This window comes from Pezoporus flaviventris, unplaced genomic scaffold (assembly GCF_033815535.1).
Source record: "Pezoporus flaviventris isolate CSIRO_AGI_PZ_B2104156 unplaced genomic scaffold, CSIRO_AGI_Pfla_v1 ptg000078l, whole genome shotgun sequence".
Taxonomy (NCBI): Eukaryota; Metazoa; Chordata; class Aves; order Psittaciformes; family Psittacidae; genus Pezoporus; species Pezoporus flaviventris.
In genome coordinates, this window is record NW_026892626.1 from 3,079,308 (window position 1) to 3,105,672 (window position 26,365).

Below are 26,365 nucleotides of genomic sequence, written 5' to 3' on the forward strand. Positions count from 1 at the left end.
TATCCAGGAGACTTGGGTGGTCTGCAGCTGGTTAGCCAAACACACATTTTGATTGTCAAATGACAGAAACAACAATTTGCTGCCTTATGTCAGGACTGCTGCATTAAAATCATTTTTAGACTCCCTTCGCTGATAATTTGACAGGATGAAAAGTACCAAATCTCTGTGGTAAGTGTCTAAGTTCTTCTCCAGTTCTTCTCTTTTATTTCATTAAATCTAGAGGTGATAGAGGGCTGGAGTCAGGCTGATACTGGAATGAACAGCAATCAGGAACAGTAATCAGGATACTTGTAAATGATCCACTGCAGATTGAACTGTAGTAAGGAAAGCATTTGTATAAAAGGTACTGCCTCAAAGATCACAGATGTAATCTGGCATTATAACTACAGATTCAACACAGACGCTAAAGTTTACTCCATCAAAATGACGCTTACGAAATGTTAGGTAAAAACACAGTGGGGGGAAATGCACAGAAGCACATCGCAGACTCAACTGGCAGTCAAGTCTGGCAGAAGTCTATCACCTAGTGACAGCTTCCTTTTCTCTCAGCTGTTAGGATGATATAAGGAGAAATGAGTGAGACAAATCCTGGGCTTCATTACTAGGAAAAAAATGGTTCCCAAGAGAAAAGTGATCAGCAACTTGAAGTACTCTGATATGGTCACAAAGTCATAAACATTTTTAAATGTTTTCAGATTATTCACGCCAACTATATTCATATTTGATGCATTAAAAACCAAACTTGCTGATGTAGACAGAAAATATTTAGTATTAGGGGAAAAGAATATTTACTGGAAATGTCAAGGAAAAGTCTGGAATTTAACTCCTACCTCTAAATCAACCACTGCCAGGTTGGAGGGAGGTTTGTCTGATGTATAAGAACCATAATTGCAACCTCCTCCTTTGAGTTTGATGTTTATTTCCCTAAATCACAACTGTCATGTGCTTGGGATAACTTAGTCACTGTGTATTTGTGAATACTGCATATGTCAAAAGAAAATATCACTAGTAGGAATACCATATCCAGCACATGGATGCTGTTACTTTGAGGTAACATACACAGCGGGAAATCTTAACTGAAGTAGTGGGAATCAGAACTCTGTAAAAAATGAGGAATTAATCATTCTTTTTTAATGATTTCTATTGTCTAGGGAAAAACACCCTCACATCTTCCTTCTTCCTAGTTTAATTTCTCTTTTCTTCCCTCCAGTTGTGGTGATGCAGATGGAAAACCAACAAAACCCAGCTGCTTAACACCTTCACTGTAAAGGGTTTGCTAAGTAAGGAAACCCTAACCAAAAACTGTTAGCAGGTAATACCTTATGATAAGAGACATCCTTACAAGAGATGTAGTGGCTTTCATCAGAGACATGCAGCTGCACAGTGTGGGCCCCATTAAGACTACACAATGATGTTTAGATGAGCTACAATATGTAGCTTTCAAGACAGTTTTGAATTTACTTCCTACATGATAAGGGTGAAAGAAGTTAAGAAAAGATTACATAGAACATAGGTTTTGCTGTTTAATTCGTGAAGTAATTCCTTCTAAGAAAAAACAGGTTACTGTCGAGGAATTCCCTGTTCTGTTCTTAGTGTTCCGATGACTGTATCTACCGAACTCTAGTATGTACACCTATTAAATGGAAATGTAACCTTTCTGAAGGTGTAAAAACCTGTAAAAGGCTTCCACGAGATGCTTATAGTTTAGAAAACATCTCAGAAAACCACAATTTATGTGATGAGTTTTGGAAAATACCTTCTTGAAAGGGCTTTCTCATTTGGGAAACAGAAAAACATTTCTGTAAAATGAAAGTCTCTATCACTGTGAGATAATATACAAACCCCCAGTTATTAATCACTGGCTTAAGCAAAACCTTGCTGAAAACTAATGTCCACGTACATTTCATTACTCCCAGAAACACTGTGAGGACTGTGGGTCTGTAAAATGTCCCAGGGTTTTTTCACGGAATGTGCAAATAGCATTAATACTGTCCTCACCTACAGACACTGAACATTTATATGCAAGCCACAAGTATTTCTAACAGCAAAGTGACTAACTGAAAAGCTTAATTACAAAATGCTTCCTAAATCTTTACAATTATATCCCCACAACCTTACAAATGAAATGCTTGGTGTAATTCCACTTCAAGAAAAGTCAGGATATTTGCTGGAGTGAGGAGTATAGGCCAGACCAGCATCTTCCAGAGGGTTAAAACATACCATTACCTTTTGTTCCCATCTGCTCTGAGAAGCCCGTGCATCTCCCCCATAGGAAAAAAGTGGCGCTCTCTCCTTCTAATTCCTTCAAAAGGATCAAGAATGCTGGCAAACAGGCAAGGTATTTCTAGTTTCCTGTTCAGACATATGGTTGAACCCAAGTCATAGTTGAAGAATAGATTGTAAGAATGGACTGATGCCCAAAAACATGTATTCCCAATTTATAGTTCATTCTGAGTGAGAATTCAGTACACTGCAAATGGTTTCAGTTGTAACTGTTAATACTCACAAATGCTCTATCTCCAGGGCCCCAGCATAGAACAATACCACAGCTGAAGAATTCATAACTTGGTTTTGAGTCCCTTAAAATAACACTTGTCAAAAAGTTCAAGTTGTTCTTACAACAATTTACCAAGTTTCTCACTTAAATCATCTTCTCTTGGTGTTTTCTAATAAAGACAGACATTGTAGTGACATTGACTAGACCTTAATATAGTTCCCTCAGGCAAGAGAAACATGAGCAGAGCAAGGAGTTTAGTACATGGACAAATTTCTCAAGGGTCCCCATGGAAGCTTGCATCATAGTGCTAATTCCATTTTCTTCCCTTCAACTTGTTAAGTAAATGCCCTATAAATGCTAGAATACATTTGAGGCAGAAGGAGGAATGAAACAAAGAAAGTTAAAATGATCACTGTGCTGATAAAGAAGCAATTAGACTCTGATTATCATATAAAATAGGTAAGGGAAGGAGGCAGGGTCAGGCAGAGATTATTGTAAGTAATTTAAATTTTACTACATTATATAAAATCAGAAAACCTATCTGATTAAAACAAAGACCTATATTAAAGAGAAATCTACATTAGAGTATAAACTAAAAGAAAGAAATGCTTTACGATGTTAATCCTCATACTTCTGAAAACAGAGTTCTCTGCATTTCTTGAGGACATAATTAAGTCACAGATACTTCTTTTAAATCTAAAACTGAAGTGTAAAGTCAGTTCAGTTCCAGAGGACTCAAAACAGTTTTACTTTTTATACTTTCTTACCTTGATCTCTTAGCTTCTATCTGAAACATTGACAATAAAATAATCAGCCTTGCCAACAGAATTCCATTCAGCCTCTAAACTATGATAAAATTCATTATCAAGCTTTGCACTTGGTGTGAACACAAGAACTTCCACCGGTCATTTTCTCCAGGTGCAAAAGAACACTTTCTGTCAGTTCAGAGCAAGTTCATTCATGCTTTGTGCAAAAGAACACTTTCTGTCAGTTCAGAGCAAGTTCATTCATGCTTTGCTCAAGCTGACCTTTGTCTGTCAAAAAAATGGATGAACTATTTAAATTTAGCTAATGTGATTTTAGAAAGATATTGCCTTTGTACTCCCCAGAATTGCAACCCACAAGAGTTTTCAGACTCAAATTGCCATCACAGCACTTCAGAATTATAGAAAAGCTAACTACTTGAAGCCTGTGAGTTTGAAAGGCATTGATTAAATTGCGTAAAACTATGTAGATGGTTTAATTCAGAATTTAAATAGTTTATTTCATGCGTCTTAATTCACCTTCACTGTAATTTAGATGAAACAAAATTAAGCCCAATTTAATTATGAGTAAGGTTGCCTATACAGTGATTAACCATTGTTTAAGGTGCTAAAAATAGTTCAGTTTCTGCACAGACATTTTTTTTCAGGACATGCTTATCTATTATATTCTTCTCAGTGGCAAAACCACTGTAAGAAATGGCCACATCCATCCGACATCTTTTGCCCAAGCCAGCTGTACTTGTCCCCCACTACCACAGTTTGTGATAGAAACAGTTTTGAAATGATCCAAAGTGAAAACAACTTTCTGAAACAAAGTTGCTGCCAAGGGCAGTGTATGACACCACCTCAGATTTGGCAGTTCCACAAAAGAAAGGCTGGGCTGGCTCTTCACTGCATTGCCTGATTTTTGTTATGTTTTATCTTACACACGCCTCCTCCCCCCTCCCCCCAGTTTTGCTCATGCTGGCATTTTGTTTGCTTTAGTTACTGCAGAGGCATTTCTCTTAATACTTCTGCAACTTACATTATTAAAATAGTGAAATGAATGGAAGTTTTAAAGAGCTTTCTCATATTTGGGATTTGACCATAATTCTCTTCCGATGATGGCTTTCTCATCTCTTACAATTCTCCTATGTGGTATTTCTTGAGAACAGAGTAAATGCTGTCCTGTTTGGCTGACCTGTGTTTACCTACAACCATACCTCAGGCTGCTGTGCTAAAAATTTAAGCCATTTTTAGTGCATGTGAGCACTGAAAAATAAAAACCATTCAGATTACGATGCTCTTGAAACATATTGAAGTATCTGAACAGAATCACCTGTGGCTGCTGTTAGCATTACAATTGTTTGGTGCTTCCAAACCCATACGATTGAGGACCATTTTATATATAAACATGTAACTGCCAAAGATGCTTCAAAGATCTGTTAGAGCCAGTTTTTGTTTGAACTGCAATGTATACTATCCAGTACATGCAAACTACATAAAAGACATCATACTTGCTAGGTGAAGGGTTCCAGACTAGATCTAAAAGAGCTGGCTCAAAACAGCTGGGAAATACAAAAACTAAGCTTTTATTTCTCTTGGAATAGGTACAGGAACTTATCTATATTCATAGTAATTTCTTCAGTTTCATCTCAACATATTCTTATATGCAGGAGGATTCTACAGTCTGCTTCACTGTATTTTCATATTTGAAATCCTATTCACAGCAGTGAGATTATGTAGGTAACTCAGCAGGTGGATACTTCTGATCCACGTGAGATAAAATTCAGGCATTCATTTGTTTCATATATTGCTAGCATTGCCTTCACTTCCAAGCTGAAAAGATGCATTACATGCAAAACTTGGAGGCAAACGCAATGCTTGCATTATATAAAACACATGAATGCCCCAAGTTTATCCCACACATTTTTAGTCAATAAAAACAGGCACAAAACTACTTTAATCACAAGTTACAAGTTTCTGTCAAGAACAAGTGTTTTACTTAGGTTTAAACACATACCAAGGCTGTTTCTCAGCCTGTACTATGCAGAGGGACGCAAGTTGTTTTTAAGCTGAATCTGAGTGGTTTTGCTTTAAATGGGGAGTTGGAGTGACCTCCTGAGGACTTTTGCTACCCATACTGCTCTGCAATTCTACAAATAGCCATTAACTGATGGCAGTATGTAATTATAATCACAAGTGACACCTCTCAAAGAGGAACTGCTCCAAGGTCATGACCATTCTATTAATGCTAGCTCAAAACTGCTGATAAATTACCACCAATGATTCTCTACCTGTAGCTGTACGTGCCCTTTTTTCCCCCGATTGGTTCTGCTACATTCAACTGTGACACAGGGGATGGTCTAGTGATCCAGAAGGCCTATTTAACTATGCAAAAGAAGCCTTGTGACTTGTCACAGTTAAAACTGTCAGATATAGACCACAAATACAAATATTTACAAATGGCAAGAAAAAAACCATCCAGTGTTATTCTGTTAGGCTTCTCCTTGTGCATGCTTAACATCAAAGGGTGAAACAGTATGCAAAGAACACCAGCACAATAAAAAATCCTTAGTATTTTCTATGTCAAAGTCACCATGATGCTGTATCTATATTCCCTTACTTGTGTTTTTTACAGCAAAATGCTTATGATATTTGCCACCACACTTGCTGCTCATGAAGGAAGAATTTTTAATCTTGTTCCTTAAGAAACAGGATTTAGTCCTCAGCAAATACGTGAGGATATGTATACAAGAGATGTCCTCAGAGTGTAGTACAAAAACCAGTAAGCTTTTCTAGCCTGAGCTTAGATACAGACATCTTCTTGAGGAAGGTTCACTGCATTTTTCTTCTACTTGGTTTTGGTTTGGTTTTGTTTTGTTTTGGGTTTTTGTTTGTTTTTTTTTTTTTTTGTGGGGGGGAGACGGAAATGGTAGTGGGTTGGGGTTTTGGGTTTTTTCTTGCTTTTATAGGCATTGTCACATACATGTCCAAAGCTCTGTTCTACTGACAGACAGGTACACCACAAAGTGACTACACACTAGCTATATAATACGTAGAGTTCATTAAACAAGCACACTAAAGCCAATAAGTACACTAAAAGCAAACACACTAATGTGAACTAGGTAAATATCTCTCTATATAATGAATGAGTACAATAAAGCAAATCACAGATATAGGTATATAAGTAAAGTACCAAAGAAAGTTAGCAATACATTAAATCATTGCTGTATAGAGAGAACAGAGATTAAGAAGAAACATATCACCAATTACCACTAAATCATCATGCAGGCCCACACTTCCAGCTGGGAAACCCCACTGCAGCCAATGCCAGGAGTCTCAGGCAATTGGGAAAAGTTCTGCCCAGTGCATCCACCCGTAGGTGAGGCTTCTCTCATGGCCACAAAAGGGTCCCACTTTATACCCTTAGAAAAACAACCAGCTTTATGCCAGATCTCTAATGGTTTACTCATGGGACCGTGCAGTTTCTCGTGATCTCACCATTGTCCACCCTGAGAGCTTTGGCCAGGCACCCCAGTGCAGACAAGTATGAAGATCACAGAGCAGCTGCACACCTAGGATTTCCTGTCTCTGTTGGACACAGTCACAACGAACATAAACATATATACTCTACCAAATGCACTGTGACAAACAATAAACTTTGTTATGTCTCTGTCATGAGAAGGAATCAACTCTCAGCTAGGTTCCCATCCATTATAAGCTTGTATGTTTCAGATAAAACCAGTTTTCAATTAAAATGCTTATTCTAGGGGCAAATACACTGAGGAAAAATAGACAATAACAAGTCTGAGGTTTTGACATCTCTGTCAATACTGGTTCTTTACAAAGAATCTGCTGTGCTTAGCAACGTGCAGGAAAGAAGTCAGGCTACCACGGATTTTAACTAAGTATGGTTTTCCAGAGGCTTCTACTATCTTTTATTCATCCATCTACCTACCTTTCTCCTGATTAAGATGAAGCATGTACAAAATGGATTTGCTGTAAAGCAGTAACACCTAATGGAGGAAAACTACCACTTTATGCCACCAGAGCCTTTTCAGTAGTAAAAGTCTGACTTTTAGTCTTAGCAGAGAGCCATTTTAGGTAGAGGATTCCCTTGTTGGTGGAGAACCTAAAGACATGATTTCAAGCCTACTCTGTGGTACTTTCCTTTTCTTGTGAAAACAGCTGTAACGTTTGCAGTGGTTTTGCTGAAAAGAATCTCTCGGTGAAATCAGATCTTAAACTAGTGGGGAACTATAATCTCACATGGCATTAACAGTCTTCTGCAGCTGAGAAACATGGGCCTAATTTTAACTCACATTTGGTTTACAGCAGAATAAGACAATGACTTTAATACTACTGTAAACAAGTCAGGTCAGATTCAAACAGCTTACATGTTCAAGATGGTGCAGTAATCAAAATTCTATGCATTTAATAGATCCATGTTGTGAAATTTTTACAAGAATCATTATCCTACTTAATGCTACCCTTATATTAACTGCTCTTCTACAACAAGTTCCCCCATACACCTATTTTGTCATATATGGAACAGACCCTAATGTAATTTACAGAGAAATAACTTAGTTAAAATGAGTAATACTCAAAACTATTTAACGTCTGCTCAAGCAAAGACATTCACAGCCTGACCCACTAAGTTGAATTAGTTGAAATATGTAGCTCAGAAAACATTAGGTGGTTGGAGTTTTCTAGGGTTTCTCCAATTATTTTTATTATATATTTCAGTCAAGTTGTATTTGATGATCTGTTTCTTAATCAGAAATCCAGCCATCATTATGATGGAATAAAAACAAGGAGAATACAACATAATTTAATTTGAAGAGAAATTCAGTTCATTTCATTTCTGAAATCTATTTTATGTATTTTTCAAATGAAGTCATTTGCAAGCAACGATGTGCTAGTTTCTCCTGCTTGTCCCTCATTTCTCTGTCACCATCACAGTGAATCATTATAAGATCAAAATCTAATCACATGGAAATTAAGGTCACTAAGAGGCATACAAAAGAAACCACTCGATGTGAATATGGAAGCTTTTTATTTGTTACAATTGAAAAAGCTTATCACTTGCTCACAGAAAAAGTCATAATTTGCATGAAAGAAGGATCTCAGCATGCAATGTTGACAGCAAGGTTCCACAGCTGATCTCTGATTCAAAGCTTGCCACAGGAGACCAGGATAGAATTTTATTTTGGCTGAGAGCCAGCTAACTGCAAACCTGAACATCCTCTTATAAGAGCACACAATTCATTAACATCAAGGTTCAGCGAGTAACAGGAGCCTTTGCTGCCCTCCTGATCCTGTAAGGCCTCAAGGGCAGTGGGGTTTTGTCAGGAGAAATGCTGCATTCCAGTTGGAGGCCAGAGGATGCGGGGGCTGTGGGACGGTCTGCAGCATTGTGATTGGACTATTTACCTGGAGAGTTTTACAGGGGCCAATGAGATTGAACATTGTATGTATGTGCAGGTCAGGAAAGTACCGAACGAGGGGATTAAAAGGGCTTTGGTGGTAATAAACAAGGATGAGTCTCTGCATCAACTTCAGTCAGTGTCGTGAAATGCCACAGGGTATTGGTCGGCGGGTGGTGAGTGGTTGTATTCTCTTCCCTTGTTATTTCCCTTATCATTATTATTATTGGTGGTAGCAGCAGTGATTTGTGTTATACCTTAGTTACTGGACTGTTCTTATCTCAGCCCGTGGGAGTTACATTCTTTTGATTCTCCTCCCTATCCCTCTGGGAGCAGGGGGAGGAAGGGTAGGGGGAGTGAGCGAGGGCTGCGTGGTTCTGAGTTACCAGTTGGGCTTAAACCACAACAATGAGGCTAATGAAGAGGTCGAATGTGGGCAATAAAAATGTACCCACATCACATATGCCAAATAAACAGAAAAATGCTGGTACTTCAAGCTTGCTCCTGAGAATAAGATAAAAAATTGCAATAAATTTAAAAAAAATAATAATTTATTAAAAAGAATTGCAATAAATTTAGCTCGTGTGTGCCCTGCAATAGACAACCTTAAGCTAACAGCCAGTTTCCTGGGCAAACCAAGGTAACTGACTGCTAAACTTTGTTTAAAACAAACAAAACTTATCTGGAACTGGATGAGCATGCAAAACCAACAATATTCCAGTACCTTAATCACAGAACAGAGTCTGAGCAAGTAAAACATCCCTACAGAATCTCAGGGCATCCCTGACTAGGGAGTTAGAGATTGGTTAAGCTCAATCACCTCAAGAAGGACAAAGTGTAGTAGCTAGACAGAAGGGTGAACAAACCAACCAACCAACCCACTACTACAGCAAGCACCACTGCCCCACCTTCCAACACACCTTCCCCACAACCCACATCAGAAGTGTTAGACATGAGGTTAGTCCTCTATGAATCAAGTAAAAATTTAAAGGAAAGCACAGCTCTATCACTACTTTGGGGCATATAGCATGCCTTACAAACAGACGGCAAACACCAGCTCAGATTATCGGGGTAGAGGTTAGCAGGAAGCACAGCCAGAGGTTTGTGGAGTGTAAGGAGATGGATTTGGAGAGGCTGTATTGAGATAGTCAGATGCCCAGCCACTGAAGGACAGCAGACACAAACTCCCTTTACAAGACCACATGCTACACAATTGGTTTCCTTCATTTGCATGCCTTTCCACTTCAGGGAGGAGTTTACTTTTGCTGCCCCTGAGGTAGGAAGTTTGTCTGAACTGAGGACTGCCCATTTGTTACGCTGACAAATACCACTACTACATCTGATCAGGGCTGCCATGTGCACTACAGTAACTAGTAAAAACTTAGAATAGTTCCTTCCCTGGCAACAGGTTGTTACCAGTTTGTGTTGTCAGGACAGGTCACTGCTCTCCAATACCTCTCAGAAATAAAGGAATGAAGGGTTTAAGCATTTTTGCTCCTTTATAAGATAAAGACGAAGGAGAAGACAAAAGCCGGAAAAGCCACAGGAGATTAGAAGCGCTCTGGAAATCCCCTTTTTCAGCCCAAGCTTGCTTAAAGTCTCAATCAACACAGTGCCCTTCACACTCTGCCTCCAAGAGAACGTCCCCATTACTAAAATGATGGAGACTTTGATCTTTCAGAGAATGCTCTTAAGCCAGCACTCCCCTTCCCTAGAAGCAGGATATTTTCCCCCACTCTGGCCAGTGGGTAAGCTCAGATCATCTGAACAGGTCTGATTTTTTGGCCAATCCCCAAAACTTGTCTTCCTCAAGGCCCAGTAACAATAGTGATTAGTCAGAAACCCTCCTTAGAGAGTGCTATTTAAAGAACTTAGAGAAAACACTTTTAAAACAATAGATTTAACCTCTCAACTTCAGAAATGCAGTGAAACTTCATAGCATAGGAATGCTGGCAAAATAATGTGAAACCTGTTAGAAACAGGCATTTTCAACTCACCTGTTGCAGGAGGACTGGGGGTTGGTTTCGGTTAGTTTTTTACACTTGCTGCACATACAAACTCCCAGGAAAGCCACGCTGCTGCTGCTGAGGATTACTTTTCTCTCTCTACCCTAAAAGAAACTAGCAAGATGCTTTCATGTTGGGAGTTCCTATTATGGAGGATAGTTTTTGTTTGCTGACCCAATTACATAAAATATTAACGGAAGGGAGGTTATAGCCCAACATTAACAACCTTAGGAGTTACATCAGTTCCTGTTGGTGACTTTTAGTACTCAGTATTAATTTCACCCATTTCTCTGCAACACATAAAATTCTCATATATTGGTTCATTCAGATAATCTGAAGTGTCTTCCATACAGAAGTCTTCATGTGAAAATTATTATTTATGAGGTGTCAAGTAAACAGAATTACAGCTGTAGGAGACTATTTGGTAGAGACATGAGACATATTAAATTTTAAGAAATCAACACACTTTGTTAATTAGAAATGCCAACATTTGACATTTTCATTCCCAATAAAATTGATTTATTATAGATCCATTTAATCCGGGGGCGAAAGCTGGTGCTAGGGATTCAGATTCACAGTCCACAAAGGTAGATCTCCAACCACAGTGCAGTACAGTTTCAGATCACCTTACACAGAGCAAATAGACACAAATAAAATGCACAGAACCCCGTATATATAAAATTCAGAGTGAGGGCAGCCATGTGAAAGAAGCAGTTTCCATCCACTTGCCAATTCCCTATTTCCCAGCTGGGACTGCGCGAAGCACTTTCAAGCAGCCCTTCTAGTAGCTAGAAGAAAACTTCTTATTTCAACACTCAAAGCTATGCTAGTGACCAGCAGTTGCCTTTTTTTTTAAATTTGTGTCAAAATAAAAATAAAAAAAGAATACAAACAGAAGATATACATTACTGATTTTCAAAATTATTTTTATACCTGGCAGTCCTATCTGATGTAGGCTGTTGATACACAGCAAACAGAGCTCCTTCTACAGCTGCATAGTACTATCATAAAGCACTGATAAGGTAGATTTAGGAGTTCTTTTTTCGGAAACCTTAGTATTTCCCTGCACCAGAGTATTTAAAACATTGGAGCAAACTGCTTTAAGCATCACTGTAAAAAAAAACCAAAACAAACAAACAAACAATTTCACCCATGCTACAAATTTATTTTCCTCCGTAAGCCAGATATCCAAGTATCGTATGTCACCAACTTCTAGTCTCCCAATAAACTAATCATAGTAGTTGATAAATCCACACAACCACAGTAATAGAGATGATAGCAACATGCATATCAACATGGAGTTAAAGTGAGGAAGGAAGGGTGAGCTACACACAACTTGCTACTGACCAAGGAACCTACACCAGGACTAAAAGGGTACTTCTTGAATATTCAGAGCAGGTATTTGGAGGGTTTCAGGCCAAAACCCATCACCAGTAATGCTTTCAGTCTGGGTAAAACAAGAGCTGGCTTACTCATACAAGTGTGTCATAGTTTATATGAAACTTCACCTTATTTCTCAACATATAACAGCAAGTTTGTGTGTTTGAGCTTCTTTGCTCTTTATGTGAAACATGAATGTTTCTGCAAAGCAAACACAGCAAAATCCGCTCATAATGGGCAACAAAGGGATTGCTTCTTTTCAGCTCTTTGTAGCAGCTGGTTGAATAAAGCAGGGTAATTAGATTCCAGTACTCAGGCAGCTCAGATTTACTGTCTGTGAGAAGTACTGCTGGCCCAAGTAAAGCAAGCAACATAAATAGCTCTGGCTCAAGAGGTATCTTTGACATACTGACATTGTCTTCATGAGGTACCAGGTTCCCCCTTTGAGGGCCAAACAGGCAAATCTTCTGTTGGGGTGTGGTTAGTGTGCAAGGAGAGTAATGGAGAGGCCATCTGAAGTATCTGGAGCATCTCTCGGTTTGAATGTAACATACAGGAAGAGAAAGTTCAAAGGAAAGATGCAGTAAGGAAGGCATAGCAGAAAAAAAAAAACAAACATATAGGGCAGGGAAAAAAAAAAGAACGAAATAAGCGAGCTGGAAGAATCTTCCAGAATTAGAAGAACTCTTACACCTTCTTTAAATCTGAAACATTGCAGTCTATTCTGTGAAGAACTGTTGCACTATGGCTATGCCTACACTGCAGGTTTTACCTGTGTCTCTACAAGTGTTTTTGCCCAGATTACATGAAAAGAAAATAAAAATCAATATATTGTTCTGATGATTGCTGTCATTTGAGTGCAGGAGTTGTTAAATGTCCTTCTGTATTTAGAAGGAACATTCTCCTACAGTTTCCTGAGGGCAAAAATAATCTTTGGACATTTGGCACAAAGAAAGATGAGATTTATCCACAGAGAGACAAGTGAGAATAGACCAAGTGAAAGCACACCAAGACAGGAGGAAATCTCTTCAGACTCCATGCCAATCACATGGACTAATTGTGCCGCAGACTTCCCTTTAGCTGCACCACCATGGTTATTTCCCAACAGTTCATTTTGGAAGAGGTGCAGGAAAATGTTACTAAAATGAACATTTGTGAAAGTCTTCCTAGACACCACTACTAAATATCAAAATACACTAAAGTGTAAGATGAAGCGGCCAATGAGATGAGGTTCAACAAACTAAAGTGCCGGGTCCTGCACTTGGGCCACAACAGCCCCCCGCAATGCACCAGGCTTGGGGAATAGTAGTTGGAAACTGCTCGTGGGAAAGAACCTGGGGGTGCTGTTTGATGGAGCTGAGCATGAGCAGCTTGTGCCCAGGCAGTTAGGAAGCCACCAGCATTCTGGCCTGTATCAGGACCAGTGTGGCAGCAGGGCCAGGGCAATGACTGTGCCCCTGCACTGGGCACTGGTGTTCAGCTCTGGGCCCCTCACTACAAGGGAGACATTGAGGTGCTGGAGTAGGGCCAGAGAAGGGCAATGGAGCTGGTGGAGTGCCTGGAGCACAAGTGTGATGAGGAACAGCTGAGGGACCTGGGGGGTTTAGTCTGGAGAAGAGAAGGCTCAGGGGAGACCTTTTCCCTTCTATAGGTACCTGAAAGGAGGATGGAGCCAGGAGGTGGCTGGTCTCTTCTCTGAAGCAACAAGGGACAGGACAAGAGGAAATGGCATCAAGCTGCACCAGGGGAGGTTCAGATGGAGATGAGGAACAATTCCTTCCCCAAAGGGTGGTCAGGCATTGGAACAGGCTGCGCAGGGCAGTGCTGGAGTCACTGTCCCTGAAAGTGTTCACAAATGGTGTAGACGAGGCCTTAAGTGCCATGGCTTAGTGGTGGCCTTGGCAGTGCTGGGGTAAGGGTTGGACTGGAAGATCTTAAAGGTCTTTTCCAACCTGGTTGATTCTATGATTTTATGAAGGCAACAGAAAGAACAAAAGGCATAGCTTTTCTTTTTTTCCTAATGATTTTATGAGATACCATTTCAAAAGGGTTTATCACGAAGCATACAGACACATGCTAGAGGCTGGGCATAATTATTTAGACTCACTGACTCACAGGTGTTACCTTTAACTGGTTTGTCAGTTGTCATGCACCATCTGACAATCACACTGAAGAGATGAAATACAAGCAAGACTGCACGTGTACTTTCCAACTATAACTCTTTATACTGCACCAAAATGACTGCCAAAGACAGAAATCTAAAGAGCAGCTCTTCAGGTAGATTTTTACACTAGTGCCACATACTTATATACAAGACACTAGCCTTTGGTTTACATACCAGGGTTTAAGATCAGAGACCTGCAGAGCTACCACACTTAAGGTGCCAAGGGTACGAAGCATTCAGAACCATTATCAGTATTTTGCTGTCAGACTACAAGGTCATATCAAAGAAGCTTTTGCACAAGTCTGTCCTTAAAAGGCAGCTAATCTAATCTTAACAGTGTGGGTATTTCAAATCACGATGCCTTTATAAAGCTGTAGATGTCACTAATCTAAGAGTTTGGAGACACACTGGGACAGAATAAAAACTGTTTTGAAATCTGTTTGTTGGAGAACTGTATCCTTTCTCTGTGCTCTGTGACAAAAACAATCAAGTCTGACAGACTGGAAAATGTCTTGCTTTGCTGCAGCAATATTGATGCCCTAGTAGCTAGTAAATTAAGCCCACAACTGCAGGTATTTGTTCTGCCCCACTAGCAGGAGGTAAAACAAGGAGTCAGAGTGACACATTCTAGGCAGCACTGAACTGTACCTCAGGATATTTGAATTTAGTAAAAACAGAGTAATTTACTGTTTGTTTAGAGTTGATCTAAATTTCTATAGTGACAAACATTAAGCTTCTTAGGAAGCACAGCAATGAAGCATCACATTCCATGAACAAGGAGACCTGAATACAGTAATGTTCTTGATTCCAATGTAATCACTTGAGCACACTATGGAGATTTTGTAGCTAGGCTCAGTCATGTTTTCTCAGCCTCTTCAAAGAATTTCTGAACAGTACTTCAGATAAAGTGACAAAGGAAAATCCTACATGAATAAATTACATTTACAATCAAGACATATACTGCTACTAATACTGTTTGGACTTGAACGGCAAGTAGCATGTAAGAGACACTTTAAAGAACAAATTCACATATGATCACAGAATCATCATAGAATGATTTGGGTTGGAAGGGTCCTTAAATACCACCTAGTTCCATCTGCAACTTCTCTGAGCAACCTGTGCCAGGGCCTCACCACCTTCACAGGGAAGAGCTTCTGCCTAAGGTCTCATCTCTATCTCCCCTCTGTCAGGTGAAAGGCATGGGCTCTCACCAGAGTAGAAGAGGAGAACCCCCTACCTTAACCTGCTGCTCATTCTCTGGGGATGCAGCCCAGCACACAGTGGGTTCTGGGTTCAGGTGAATACTGATGGGTAATGGGGAGCTTCTCATCAACCAACATCCCCAAGTCCTCCTCAGGGCTGCTCCCAATTCATTCTCTGTCCAAAATGTATTTGTGCTAATATAGTTTCTTGCTTTTCATGTACTTTCTGAAAGAGGCTTTTGCACTAAAAATACACCTCACACTAAACCATGCCACCCAAGGCTCTGTCCAACCTGGCCTTGAACACCACCAGGGATGGAGCATTCACAACTTCCTTGGGCAACCCATTCCAGTGCCTCACCACCCTATATATAAGGAATATATATAAGGAATTGGATATTCCTTATATCCAATCTAAACTTCACCCGTGAATCCTTACCCCTTGGTTCATTTTCTCATCAATCAATACCCCCAAGTCCTTCTCCACAGGGCTGCTCTGAATCTCTTCTCCACCCAACCAGCAGCTGTGCCTGGGATTGCTCCAACCCAGGTGTAGGACCTTGCACTTGGCATGGTTAAACTTCATGAGGTTGGCATCAGCCCACCTCGCAAGTGTGTCAAGGTCCCTCCATTCCTTCCCTCCAGCGTATCAACTGAACCACACAGCTTGGTGTCATCGGCAAACTTGCTGAGGGCACACTCAATCCCACTGTCCATGTCACCAACAAAGATGTTGGACAAGACCAGTCCCAACACCGATCCCTGAGGGACACCACTCGTTACTGGTCTCCAGCTGGACATTGAGCCATTGACCACATCTCTTTGCGTGCAGCCATCCAGCCAGTTCTTTATCCACTGAGTGATCCACCTATCAAATTGATGTCTCCAATTTAGAGACAAGGATGTTGTGTGCGACAGTGTCAAACACTTTACACAAGTCCAGGTAGATGACCTCAACTGCTCTACCCCTGTCCATCAGTTCTGTAGCCCCATCATAGAAGGCCACCAAGTTGGTCAGGCAGGATTTCCCCTTAGTGAAGCCATGCTGGCTGTCACCAAGCACCTTGTTGTTTTTCATGTGCCTTAGCATGCCCTCCAGGAGAATCTGCTCCAAGATTTTGCCAGGCACAGAGGTGAGACCGATTGGTCTGTAATTCCATGGGTCATCCATTTTCCCCTTCTTGAAAATGGGGGTTATATTTCCCTTTTTCCAGTCATCGGGAACTTCACCTGACTGCCATGATTTCTCAAATATGATGGCCAGTGGCTTGGCAACTTCATTTGCCAGCTCCTTCAGGACCCGCTGATGGATCTCATCAGGACCCACGGACTTGTGCACGTTCAGGTTCTTAAGATGGTCTCAAACCAGATCCTCTCCTACAGTGGGCCCAAGGTCTTCATTCTCACAGACCCTGCATCTGCCTTCCAAGACTTGGGTGGTTTGGTCAGAGCCTTTGCCAGTGAAGACTGAGGCAAAGAAGTCATTCAGAACCTGATCCTTCTCCAAATCCAGGATAGCCAGTTCTCCTGATAGCTTCTGGAGGGGGTCTATGTTGTCCCTAATCTGTCGATCCCTAGCCAAGTTTAATTCTAACTGGGCCTTAGATTTCCTAACCCGGTCCCTAGCTTCCTGGATAGCATCCCTGTACTCTCCCCAGGCCACCTGTCCTTGCTTCCACCTTTTATAAGCCTCTTTTTTCCTTCGAATTTTCCTCAGCAGCACCTTATCCACCCAAGGAGGACTCCTGGCCCTCCTGCTGCACTTCCTTCTGGTTGGGATGCAATGCTCCTGAGCTTGTAGCAGGTGATCCTTGAATACCAACCAAGAGTCTTGGGTCCCCCTCCCCTCTAGAGCTATATCCCATGGAGCCTTACTAAGCAGATACCTGAAGAGGCCAAAGTCTGCTCTTCTGAAGTCCAGGGCAGTCAGCTTGCTGTGTGCTCTTCTCACTGTCTTGAGGATCTCAAATTTGACCATCTCATGATCGCTACAACCAAGGCTGCCCTGGAGCATCACATTTCCAATAAGCCCTTCCCTGCTGGTGAGCACAAGGTCAACCATGGCACCTCTCCTTGTCGGCTCGTCTATTACTTGCAGAAGGAAGGTGTCTTCCACACAATCGAGGAACCTCCTGGATTGTTTGTGCTGGGCCGTACCATCCTTCCAACAGATATCAGAGTGGTTGAAGTCCCCCATGAGGACAAGGGCCTGTGAGTGTGAGGCTGTTCCGGTCTGTCTATAGAGTGCTTCATCCACAGAGTCCTCTTAATCAGGCGGTCTGTAACAGATCCCCACAGTAACGTCTCCCATCACTGTTCTCCATTTAACTCTGACCCAGAAACTCTGTTGACTGCTCACCTGTCCCCAGACAGAGTTCCATACTCTCCAGACTATCCCTAACATAAAGGGCAACTCCTCCCCGTCTGCCGGGCCTGTCTTTTCTAAAGAGCCTGTAACCTTCCATTCCAACACTCCAGTCATAGGAGCCATCCCACCATGTGATGCCTATTATATCATACCCCCGTAGATGTGTGCTAATTCCTCTTATTTGTTCCCCATGCGACGGGCATTTGTATAGAGGCGTCTGAGCTGAGCTCCAAATGAAGCCAGCTCATTGGCGGGAGTGGCTGGAATATCTCTACATTGCTCCAAGCATTTGTTATAGGTGCTGGCAGCTGACTGGGTGTGCTGGGATGGAATGATGCCCCCCTCCCCCAACACATCTAGTTTAAAGCTTCCTTGATCAGTCTGGCAAGCCTCCTACCAAAACCGCTCTTCCCCTTCTTTGTCAGACCAGATCCCACAGCCCCCAGTAGATCTGACCTACTAAATTGAGTCCCATGTTCTAGGCAAACCCCTGACTATGGTACCACCCTTCTAACCATTTATTAACTTGGCCAATCCTCCCAGCCTTTTTAAGGTCCTCCCCTTTATCCTGGAGAATTGACAAAAAGACAATCTGAGCTCCAGAGCCCCTAACCACCTCTCCTAGGGCTCTGTAGTCCTTTTTTATGTTCTCTGCGCTACTGCTATCTATATCACTAGCGCAGAAATTCTTAACCATTTATTTAACACTGCAGCTATGCCTGGTCTTTATGATTAAGGAATATAAATATATTCAGGGTAATTCACCTCCACTAATTCCTACAGGGAAAAGAAAATGAAATTTAAAAAAAAAGAAACAGACAAAAAGCCAAACAACAAACCTACGTTTTAAGCACATTGTCCCCTAACAAATGCTAGTTGCTTAGAATAACTTCAAAGAATACTGGCTGTATTAATTGTAACTTCATTTAAGATGTCAAATAATTGAAACTAAGTACTTTGCTAAGGGAATATGTAAATGTTTCTCCTTGAAAACAGGGCCTGAAGGTGACAAAAAGGCACACTTGTAACCGAACAGTCATGCTAAGTGTTTCTTGTTCAAGAAACAGGAGTCAAGGTTTCTGAAAATGTGGCCGAGATAAACATACCAAATTAGCACAGCCAGTTCTTTTAAAAGCTTTGAAATGTGCCAATCAAATCAAACCATTTCCTTTTGTTTTACTAGATTTTAACTTTTCCTGTGCCAATTCATGGAAAACTTCTAAAAGCTGCATATTTTCCATAGAATGGTGCATATGCTTCGGATTTACATCTGCATGGAGGGCACATACAAGTTAGTACCTCATAAAGGGTTCCTGTTACATGTTTCCTACTCATGAAGTTAAAAAAAAACAAAAACAAAACAACAAAAACCCAAAACCCCCAAACCAAAAAAACAAACAAACCAAACAAAAAACCCAATGATTTTACCAGACTTTATAGCAAAATTAGAAAAACTGAGCTTCAAAATTATGGATTTAAAAGTAGACATATGAAACACACAAATAAAAATATGGGAAGTCTTGGCACATGCACTAAATTACATCTACAAAATACTATGGACACATGCAGAACCTGTAGATCCTAACACCAGTAGACAGTGCAGCACCTGAAGAGATACAATAGATACCACTTGCTCTATGTTACAATGTCATGTTATTCAAGACCATGAATGGATCACATGGAACCCTCTGTTGAGAAGAGGAAAACTGTTCTTCAAGCTACCCTATTTTCAGGGAAGGAAGCTTCAGACTAACAAAAGGGCTGATGGAGAAAGAGGTAGAGAGCAAGAACAGCTCAGCAAGATCTAGGAGCCTGCAGTGCAATCAAAGATCAGGAGACTACTGAGAAAAGCAGATTAAGGATAACAGCAGAACACCAGATCTAGGGTTGATCATCAATTTTGGATACCAAGAGCTATGAAGGAAACTTGAAATTACCACCCACCATAATAAATATTATATACAATATAGAATAAAATTGGAAAGTTTCCAAAGATGTAAGGGGACAACAAAGTGCCAAATTCTCACTGAAAATGTGTTGCAAATGTGTGTCTGTTCCCTAGAACACTTCATCAGCCTATATTTTCAAATTAATGCTTAAAAAGCAACGTCTTTTTTGGAACAAACTCAGATTAAAATAAGATTCAGGTTGCTTCCTGTCCCCACCTTTTTTCTCTCCAATATTTAATCAAAGTGTGTATGTTGCCATATTTCTGATGTAGCACTGTCAAGAAAGGAAATCAGAATCTGTGGCTTCAACTTTGTTTGCTTTACACTAAAATTTCCCAATCACTAGTGATCTCACCTGCTTTGCCCCCAAAGGTATTTACTGAAAGGGAAAAAGCCTTTCTGATGGCATCTGTGACAATGGAGTACTGGTATACATCAGAAAAGCAGTATGACAGCCCAACAAGAGGCTGATTCCCCCCTCCCCCTTCCATTGGTACCTAGTTATTCCTGTTTGAGAGCTTAAGCCAGGCTACAACACTGTCAAGCTGTAACTACAGATTATTCTTTTCCAAACCATTTTTCAATGTCATTTCTAGACATATTTTACATTTTTATTGCAAATTCAATTCCCAAAAGAGATCAAGTACTTTGCAAACTATGTGGAGGACTGCACCTCAACTGTTGGAGAAAGAGGCAAGTGAATACTTATCAGCAAATGGCAACAGTTACGGGTAAAGTTTACTTGAGACCAGCACCTATCAGAAAGAGATCTCCAGTATATGTAGCAAGTAAAATATAAATCAATACTACCAGGATACAAGCCACAGATTTTAGTGTCTTACTTCAGCACTTCTTAACAGACAGACCACACCAAAATATGACTGAAGTTCAGCATGTTAAACACATGCAACACACATATCTTACTGGAATTCAATGAGGGACAGCTTATATTGTCACACCTTTGCCATATAAGCATGCCACCTTTGTTGACATAGAATGATATAAAACAGGTCAAGCTTGTGGAAAGAAATTTACCATGTTTGAATATAATTACACATTTTTAAGAACTACTTAATACACCTAGTATCTTAACATGTGAGGACACCAACCCCAAGTAAGAATATCAACCAGTTGATTCCTCCTTTAATATTTTGGCCTTTTTCTGCAGCGAGGATTCAAAGTCAATGCAACAAACCATGCTGTCTCCAGCTCATGGATATTATTGACAGCTGGATCACCACAAGGTATCTTGGATAAGTATAAAAAGACAGTCTGCATAAAAATTCACAAGCTGCGTTCAAATTATACAACAACAAAACCCCTGCAAAATAGCAAGTTAAACAAGCAGATTTTTCTAGCTACATGCTTTATAGGAAAAAAAAAAAACACACACACAAAAAAAAAATCATCCTGCATCTCATCTCAGTTCAAAAGAAATGAAGATTCTTTTACCTGGCAATGCATTTTGTGTTATTTTGCCCTGTTCCCAGTGCCCCTGCCTCCTATGGACTTCTTTTGGCAAGAACCTTCCAGTCAGAGTATCATAGAATGATAGAATAATTAGGGTTGGAAAGGACCTTAAGATCATCCAGTTCCAACCCCCCTGCCATGGGCAGGGACACCTCACACTAAGCCATGTCACCCAAGGCTCTGTCCAACCTGGCCTTGAACACCACCAGGAATGGAGCGCTCACAACTTCCCTGGGTAGTCCGTTCCAGCGCATCACCACCCTCACAGTAAAGAATTTCTTCCTCATATTCAATCTAAACTTCCCCTGTTCAAGTTTTAATCCATTATCCCTTGTCCTATCACTACAGTCTCTAATGAAGAGTCCCTCCCCAGCATCCCTATAGCCCCCCTTCAGATACTGGAAGGCTGCTAGGAGGTCTCCACGCAGCCTTCCCCTCTCCAGGCTGAACAGCCCCAACTTCCTCAGCCTGTCTTCATACAGGAAGTGCTCCAGCCCCCTGATCATCCTTGTGGCCCTCCTCTGGACTTCTTCCAACAGTTCCATGTCCTTTTTATGTTGAGGACACCAGAACTGCACAAAATACTCCAAAAGAGCAAAGAGGCAGGATCACCTCCTTCGACCTGCTGGTCACGCTCCTTTTGATGCAGCCCAGGATATGGTTGGCTTTCTGGGCTGCAAGCGCACACTGAAGCCAGCCCATGTTCATTTTCTCATCAACCAACACCCCCAAGTCCTTCTCCGCAGGGCTGCTCTGAATCTCTTCTCTGCCCAACCTGTAGCTGTGCCTGGGATTGCTCTGACCCAGGTGTAGGACCTCGCACTTGGCATGGTTAAACTTCATGAGGTTGGCATCAGCCCACCTCACAAGCGTGTCAAGGTCCCTCTGGATGGCATTCCTTCCCTCCAGCTTATCAATCGAACCACACAGCTTGGTGACATCGGCAAACTCACCCTTACTGAGGGTGCACTCAATTCCACTGTCTATGTCACCAACAAAGATGTTGAACAAGACCGGTCACAACACCAATCCCTGAGGGACACCACTCGTTACTGGTCTCCAGCTGGACATTGAGCCATTGACCACAACTCTTTGCATGCGGCCATCCAGCCAGTTCTTTATCCACCAAGTGGTCCACCTATCAAATTGATGTCTCTCCAATTTAGACACAAGGATGTTGTGCGGGACACTGTCGGACGCTTTGCACAGGTCCAGGTACATTACCTCAACTGCTCTGCCCCTGTCCATCAGTTCTGTAGCCCATTCATAGACCAAATTGGTCAAGCAAGACTTCCCCTTAGTGAAGCCATGCTGGCTGTCACCAAGCACCTTGTTGCTTTTCATGTGCCTTAGCATGCCTTCCAGGAGAATCTGCTCCAAGATTTTGCCAGGCACAGAGGTGAGACTGATTGGTCTGTAATTCCGCGGGTCATCCATTTTCCCCTTCTTGAAAATGGGTTTTATATTTCCCTTTTTCCAGTCATCGAAAGACATAGGAAATATAAAGTCCTAGTGATATACTGAAAGTAAATTAATTAGAATATTTAAGTTAATGAATTAATATTTTGATAGTGTAGTAAAAAACAAGCAAACAGGAAAAAAATCCCAAAACAAAACCAATCCAATGTTTTGTTCAAAAAAAAAAGAAAAAAAAAACCCCAAACAAACCCAAAACCGAAACACCCCCTCACGCCCCCCCCCCCCCCCCCAAAAAAAAGAAATTCAAACCAAGAGACAAGTATCCTGTAGGATACTTGAGATATGTAATGCCAAATGGAATCTAAATAGAAAAACTACCCTTCTGCTTTCTAAATGCAAGATGATTCCATGTTAAAAGTGTACACTCCTTCAAAGTAAAAAAGCTGACACAAGAGATCTACATTATCAAAGGACATAGGGAACAGTGAATTAAAGACTTAAAGATCAGTCATGACTGGGAAATGAAATTTGGATGGTAGAATATCTTTGGGGTTTTCATGAAAAGGAACATAAGCAACATATGGATAATCAGTCAGATTAACATCTAGATATGATCAAATCACTGAATGCTCCTGCACCTTTCAATACTGTTTCATCACACTATGCCCAAGAGGTACCTTCCAAATAATCCCTATTAGAGAATGAACTAATTAACTGACTAGAAAGACATTCAGAAACTCCTGTCAGTACAAGTCAATGATTAAATCTGGCACATGGTTTTTCCTGTTCTCAAAAAATAGGTAAGATTTTCAATTAGTGTAGATTAAGTAAAGATTTACAGATTTCAAAGGCTTTCTATCAGTTTAACAACTGTTTCAAATCTTCAATAAGGCATTACATGCTAACAGATGTTAATCTCCCTTGTTTCTAAATCCAAAAGCAAGGAAGAATACCTTCCAAAACAGTCCTGTTTACAATTTCATCTCAAGGGAGAAGGGGAAAAAAAGTACGTCAATAAAAAGCAATAAAGAAAACCAGTTTCATATTCACAGGAGCTAATTATGTTTACTAAAAAGAAAAAAAATTACTTTCAGCAAAATGCAAATAGCAGCAGAGGGAGATAAATAAAAAAACCAATGGAATTGCTTGGTTTGATTTTGCAATCACAGCTTTCAGAGGCAGAGAGCTGAAAAAGAATAAAACGTTGCTTTCCAATAACACAGAAATAATACTGTGACAACTAGCCAGTCAACAGAGGCAGAAAAAATGGGTAACTAGAAGAGAGTGCCAGAACCAGCTTTTAGTGACAGTGATAAAAAGGAGATAAAAAAGTAGCAGCAAACACTGATGCAAACAAGTATTTGTAAACACCAGATAAAGAACAGCTGAAGGCAATAACTCAGACTATATAGCATGCCTGATAAAGCAGCCCTGCAACATTCTAATCACCTGCAGTCCCAGGACTCTTTTTTTTTTTTTGCGATGAGCAAATAACTCATTGTTTTCTTAGAGCAGTAAATTTCATGCATAATTCTGAAGTCCTGAAATAAGATGCATCCCTTTGGAAAGCAGTTTCCAAGTAATTGAGAAATGGCCACTGGAAATGGAATTACAGTGCAGGTTGGATAGAATAATTCCCATATGGGGAATTCCTGCAGAGCAGGATGCCCTTATTATTAGACTCATCTTGGTGCCCAGAAGCAGCATCACTTGTACTGTTCGACTCTGCCTTGTTAATTGCTTGTTAATTGATCATTCCACCTTATCTATACAGAAAGAGGGGATGCAATATAACAAAAGAACAATCAGGTACAGGTTATAAGAAATGATGTAGAGGTTTTATAGAAGTCTCCCATAACCATCTGTGAGTGCACATGAACTTCAACAGAGGATTAGCAGAAGGCATTTGAGCACCTCAACTGGCTTCCTCCATAAAATAAGAGACAAGTCTCATATAACCAGGCTCCCACCCATGCAGTTTGCCAAATAAACCCCACAGAACCCACCTAAAGGGCACACAGATCTAGCTAATGAGAGTATAGCCAAAGCCCAGAATAAAACATCACTTCAATACTATTAAAAAGTGTCTGTAAGCATTTGTTTTCATTGTGTTTAAGTGATTTTGAAGTAGAGAGAAATATGTAGATGAACCTTGGGCCAATAATAAATTCAACAACAGCGAAACCTCAGAATGCAGATGAATGACATAAATGTGTTGAAAACAAATCAGACAAATAATTGAACATTAGTCTTCATATAATTAATTTGTTACTGACATTAATTGTACTTTCCTCTTGGATTTCTGCAAAGATATTCGCGATCACATCATTTCTAATTTGCCTGAAGCCTTATGAAGAAGCAGTACGTGCAACAACACGGGGCAACGCTTCCCATAGCTCCCTGCTGTTACATTCTAAAAGACTGCACGCGCTCACCCCTCTTTTCTATATATTGGCATTAAAGTAGAGCCGTTTACACTTGCTAAAGGCTTTTGTCATCTACATGCTACATACAAGATCAAAGCTAGAACCAGGAAAAAATTACAATTCGTTGCCTTGTGAAAGCATTCTAGTTTTTGCTAGACATGAAAGCATCCCTGCATACTCCCATTAACAATAACAAACAATACAATATGAACCTCCACTCTCAGCATTGAGCTCTAAAATAGTCTCAGATTCTGACAAACAGCATGCAATTAAATAAAGAAGATCAGAACAGGAATCAGATTTCTAAACCTCTCTGGAGGGTGACATATCTGCACACATGTTGATAGAACTATTCCCTCTACTTGGATGATTATACTGAAGGCTGTTTATAACTTTTTCCTAAACTCATAAACCCACACCTTTGATGTTCACCTACTGAGAGCCTAGAAGTCCTTTATGCACTAACTGTCCCTTTTATAATAGAGATCCCTGTTTCCACTGATCTGTTGGTTTTTTTTAAAGTTTGCATGACAGTAATATTTTTCAGTGTACATCTGACAAAAGTGCATCAAATGTTAAAGACGGCAGAAGATTAAGTTTTATCAGCTTGAGCTATGTGACACTTTGGTCACCCCCAAACTCAAAGATTGACAATCATTCTTACCGTTATGAATTCAGTCTTTTACTTCCTTACCTTTAATTAATTCTATACGAAGTCAAGAAAACAGGTAACACTAAGTAAATTTTAAGGACTCATTAAATAACTATCATTCCATATAAATTTTGGTTCTTGACTGTACCTAGTGAAACTATGGAAAAAGTCCAAAAACCCATTGGGGTGTGCATACATATTTTAAGGCTTCTTAAGCATCAATCACTTAATAGGAGAACTCCTGAAATACAGCAGCAGAATTTCCTTATCTTGAATCCTCTTGACTGATAGAAAGATTTGGACATGTCTACAGTTTTTCTACAAGGAAGAAAGCATTGTTTCCTGGTGTGTTGTGTGTGATTAAGTGTTCTCTAGTACCTTCTGTACTTTTCTGCAAGATTCCTGCCAATTTAGTGTGGTAGCAAGTCTCCTGCAGAAACTGCAAATGGAAAAGGAGCTAGGAAGCTTTGCCCCCACTGGTACTCGTTAGGCTCCAACTGAACGAAAGTCAGTTAAGAGAACCCACAACAACTCTCAACTTCAAAAACCAAACCTGAAAATTCAGCAGTTGTCAAAAGTCTTATATTGCTGAGCTTCACTCTGCATATTTCAAGGTACCTGTGCTCCTCTGTGCTGGGGCAGAAACCCAGTGTACTTGAA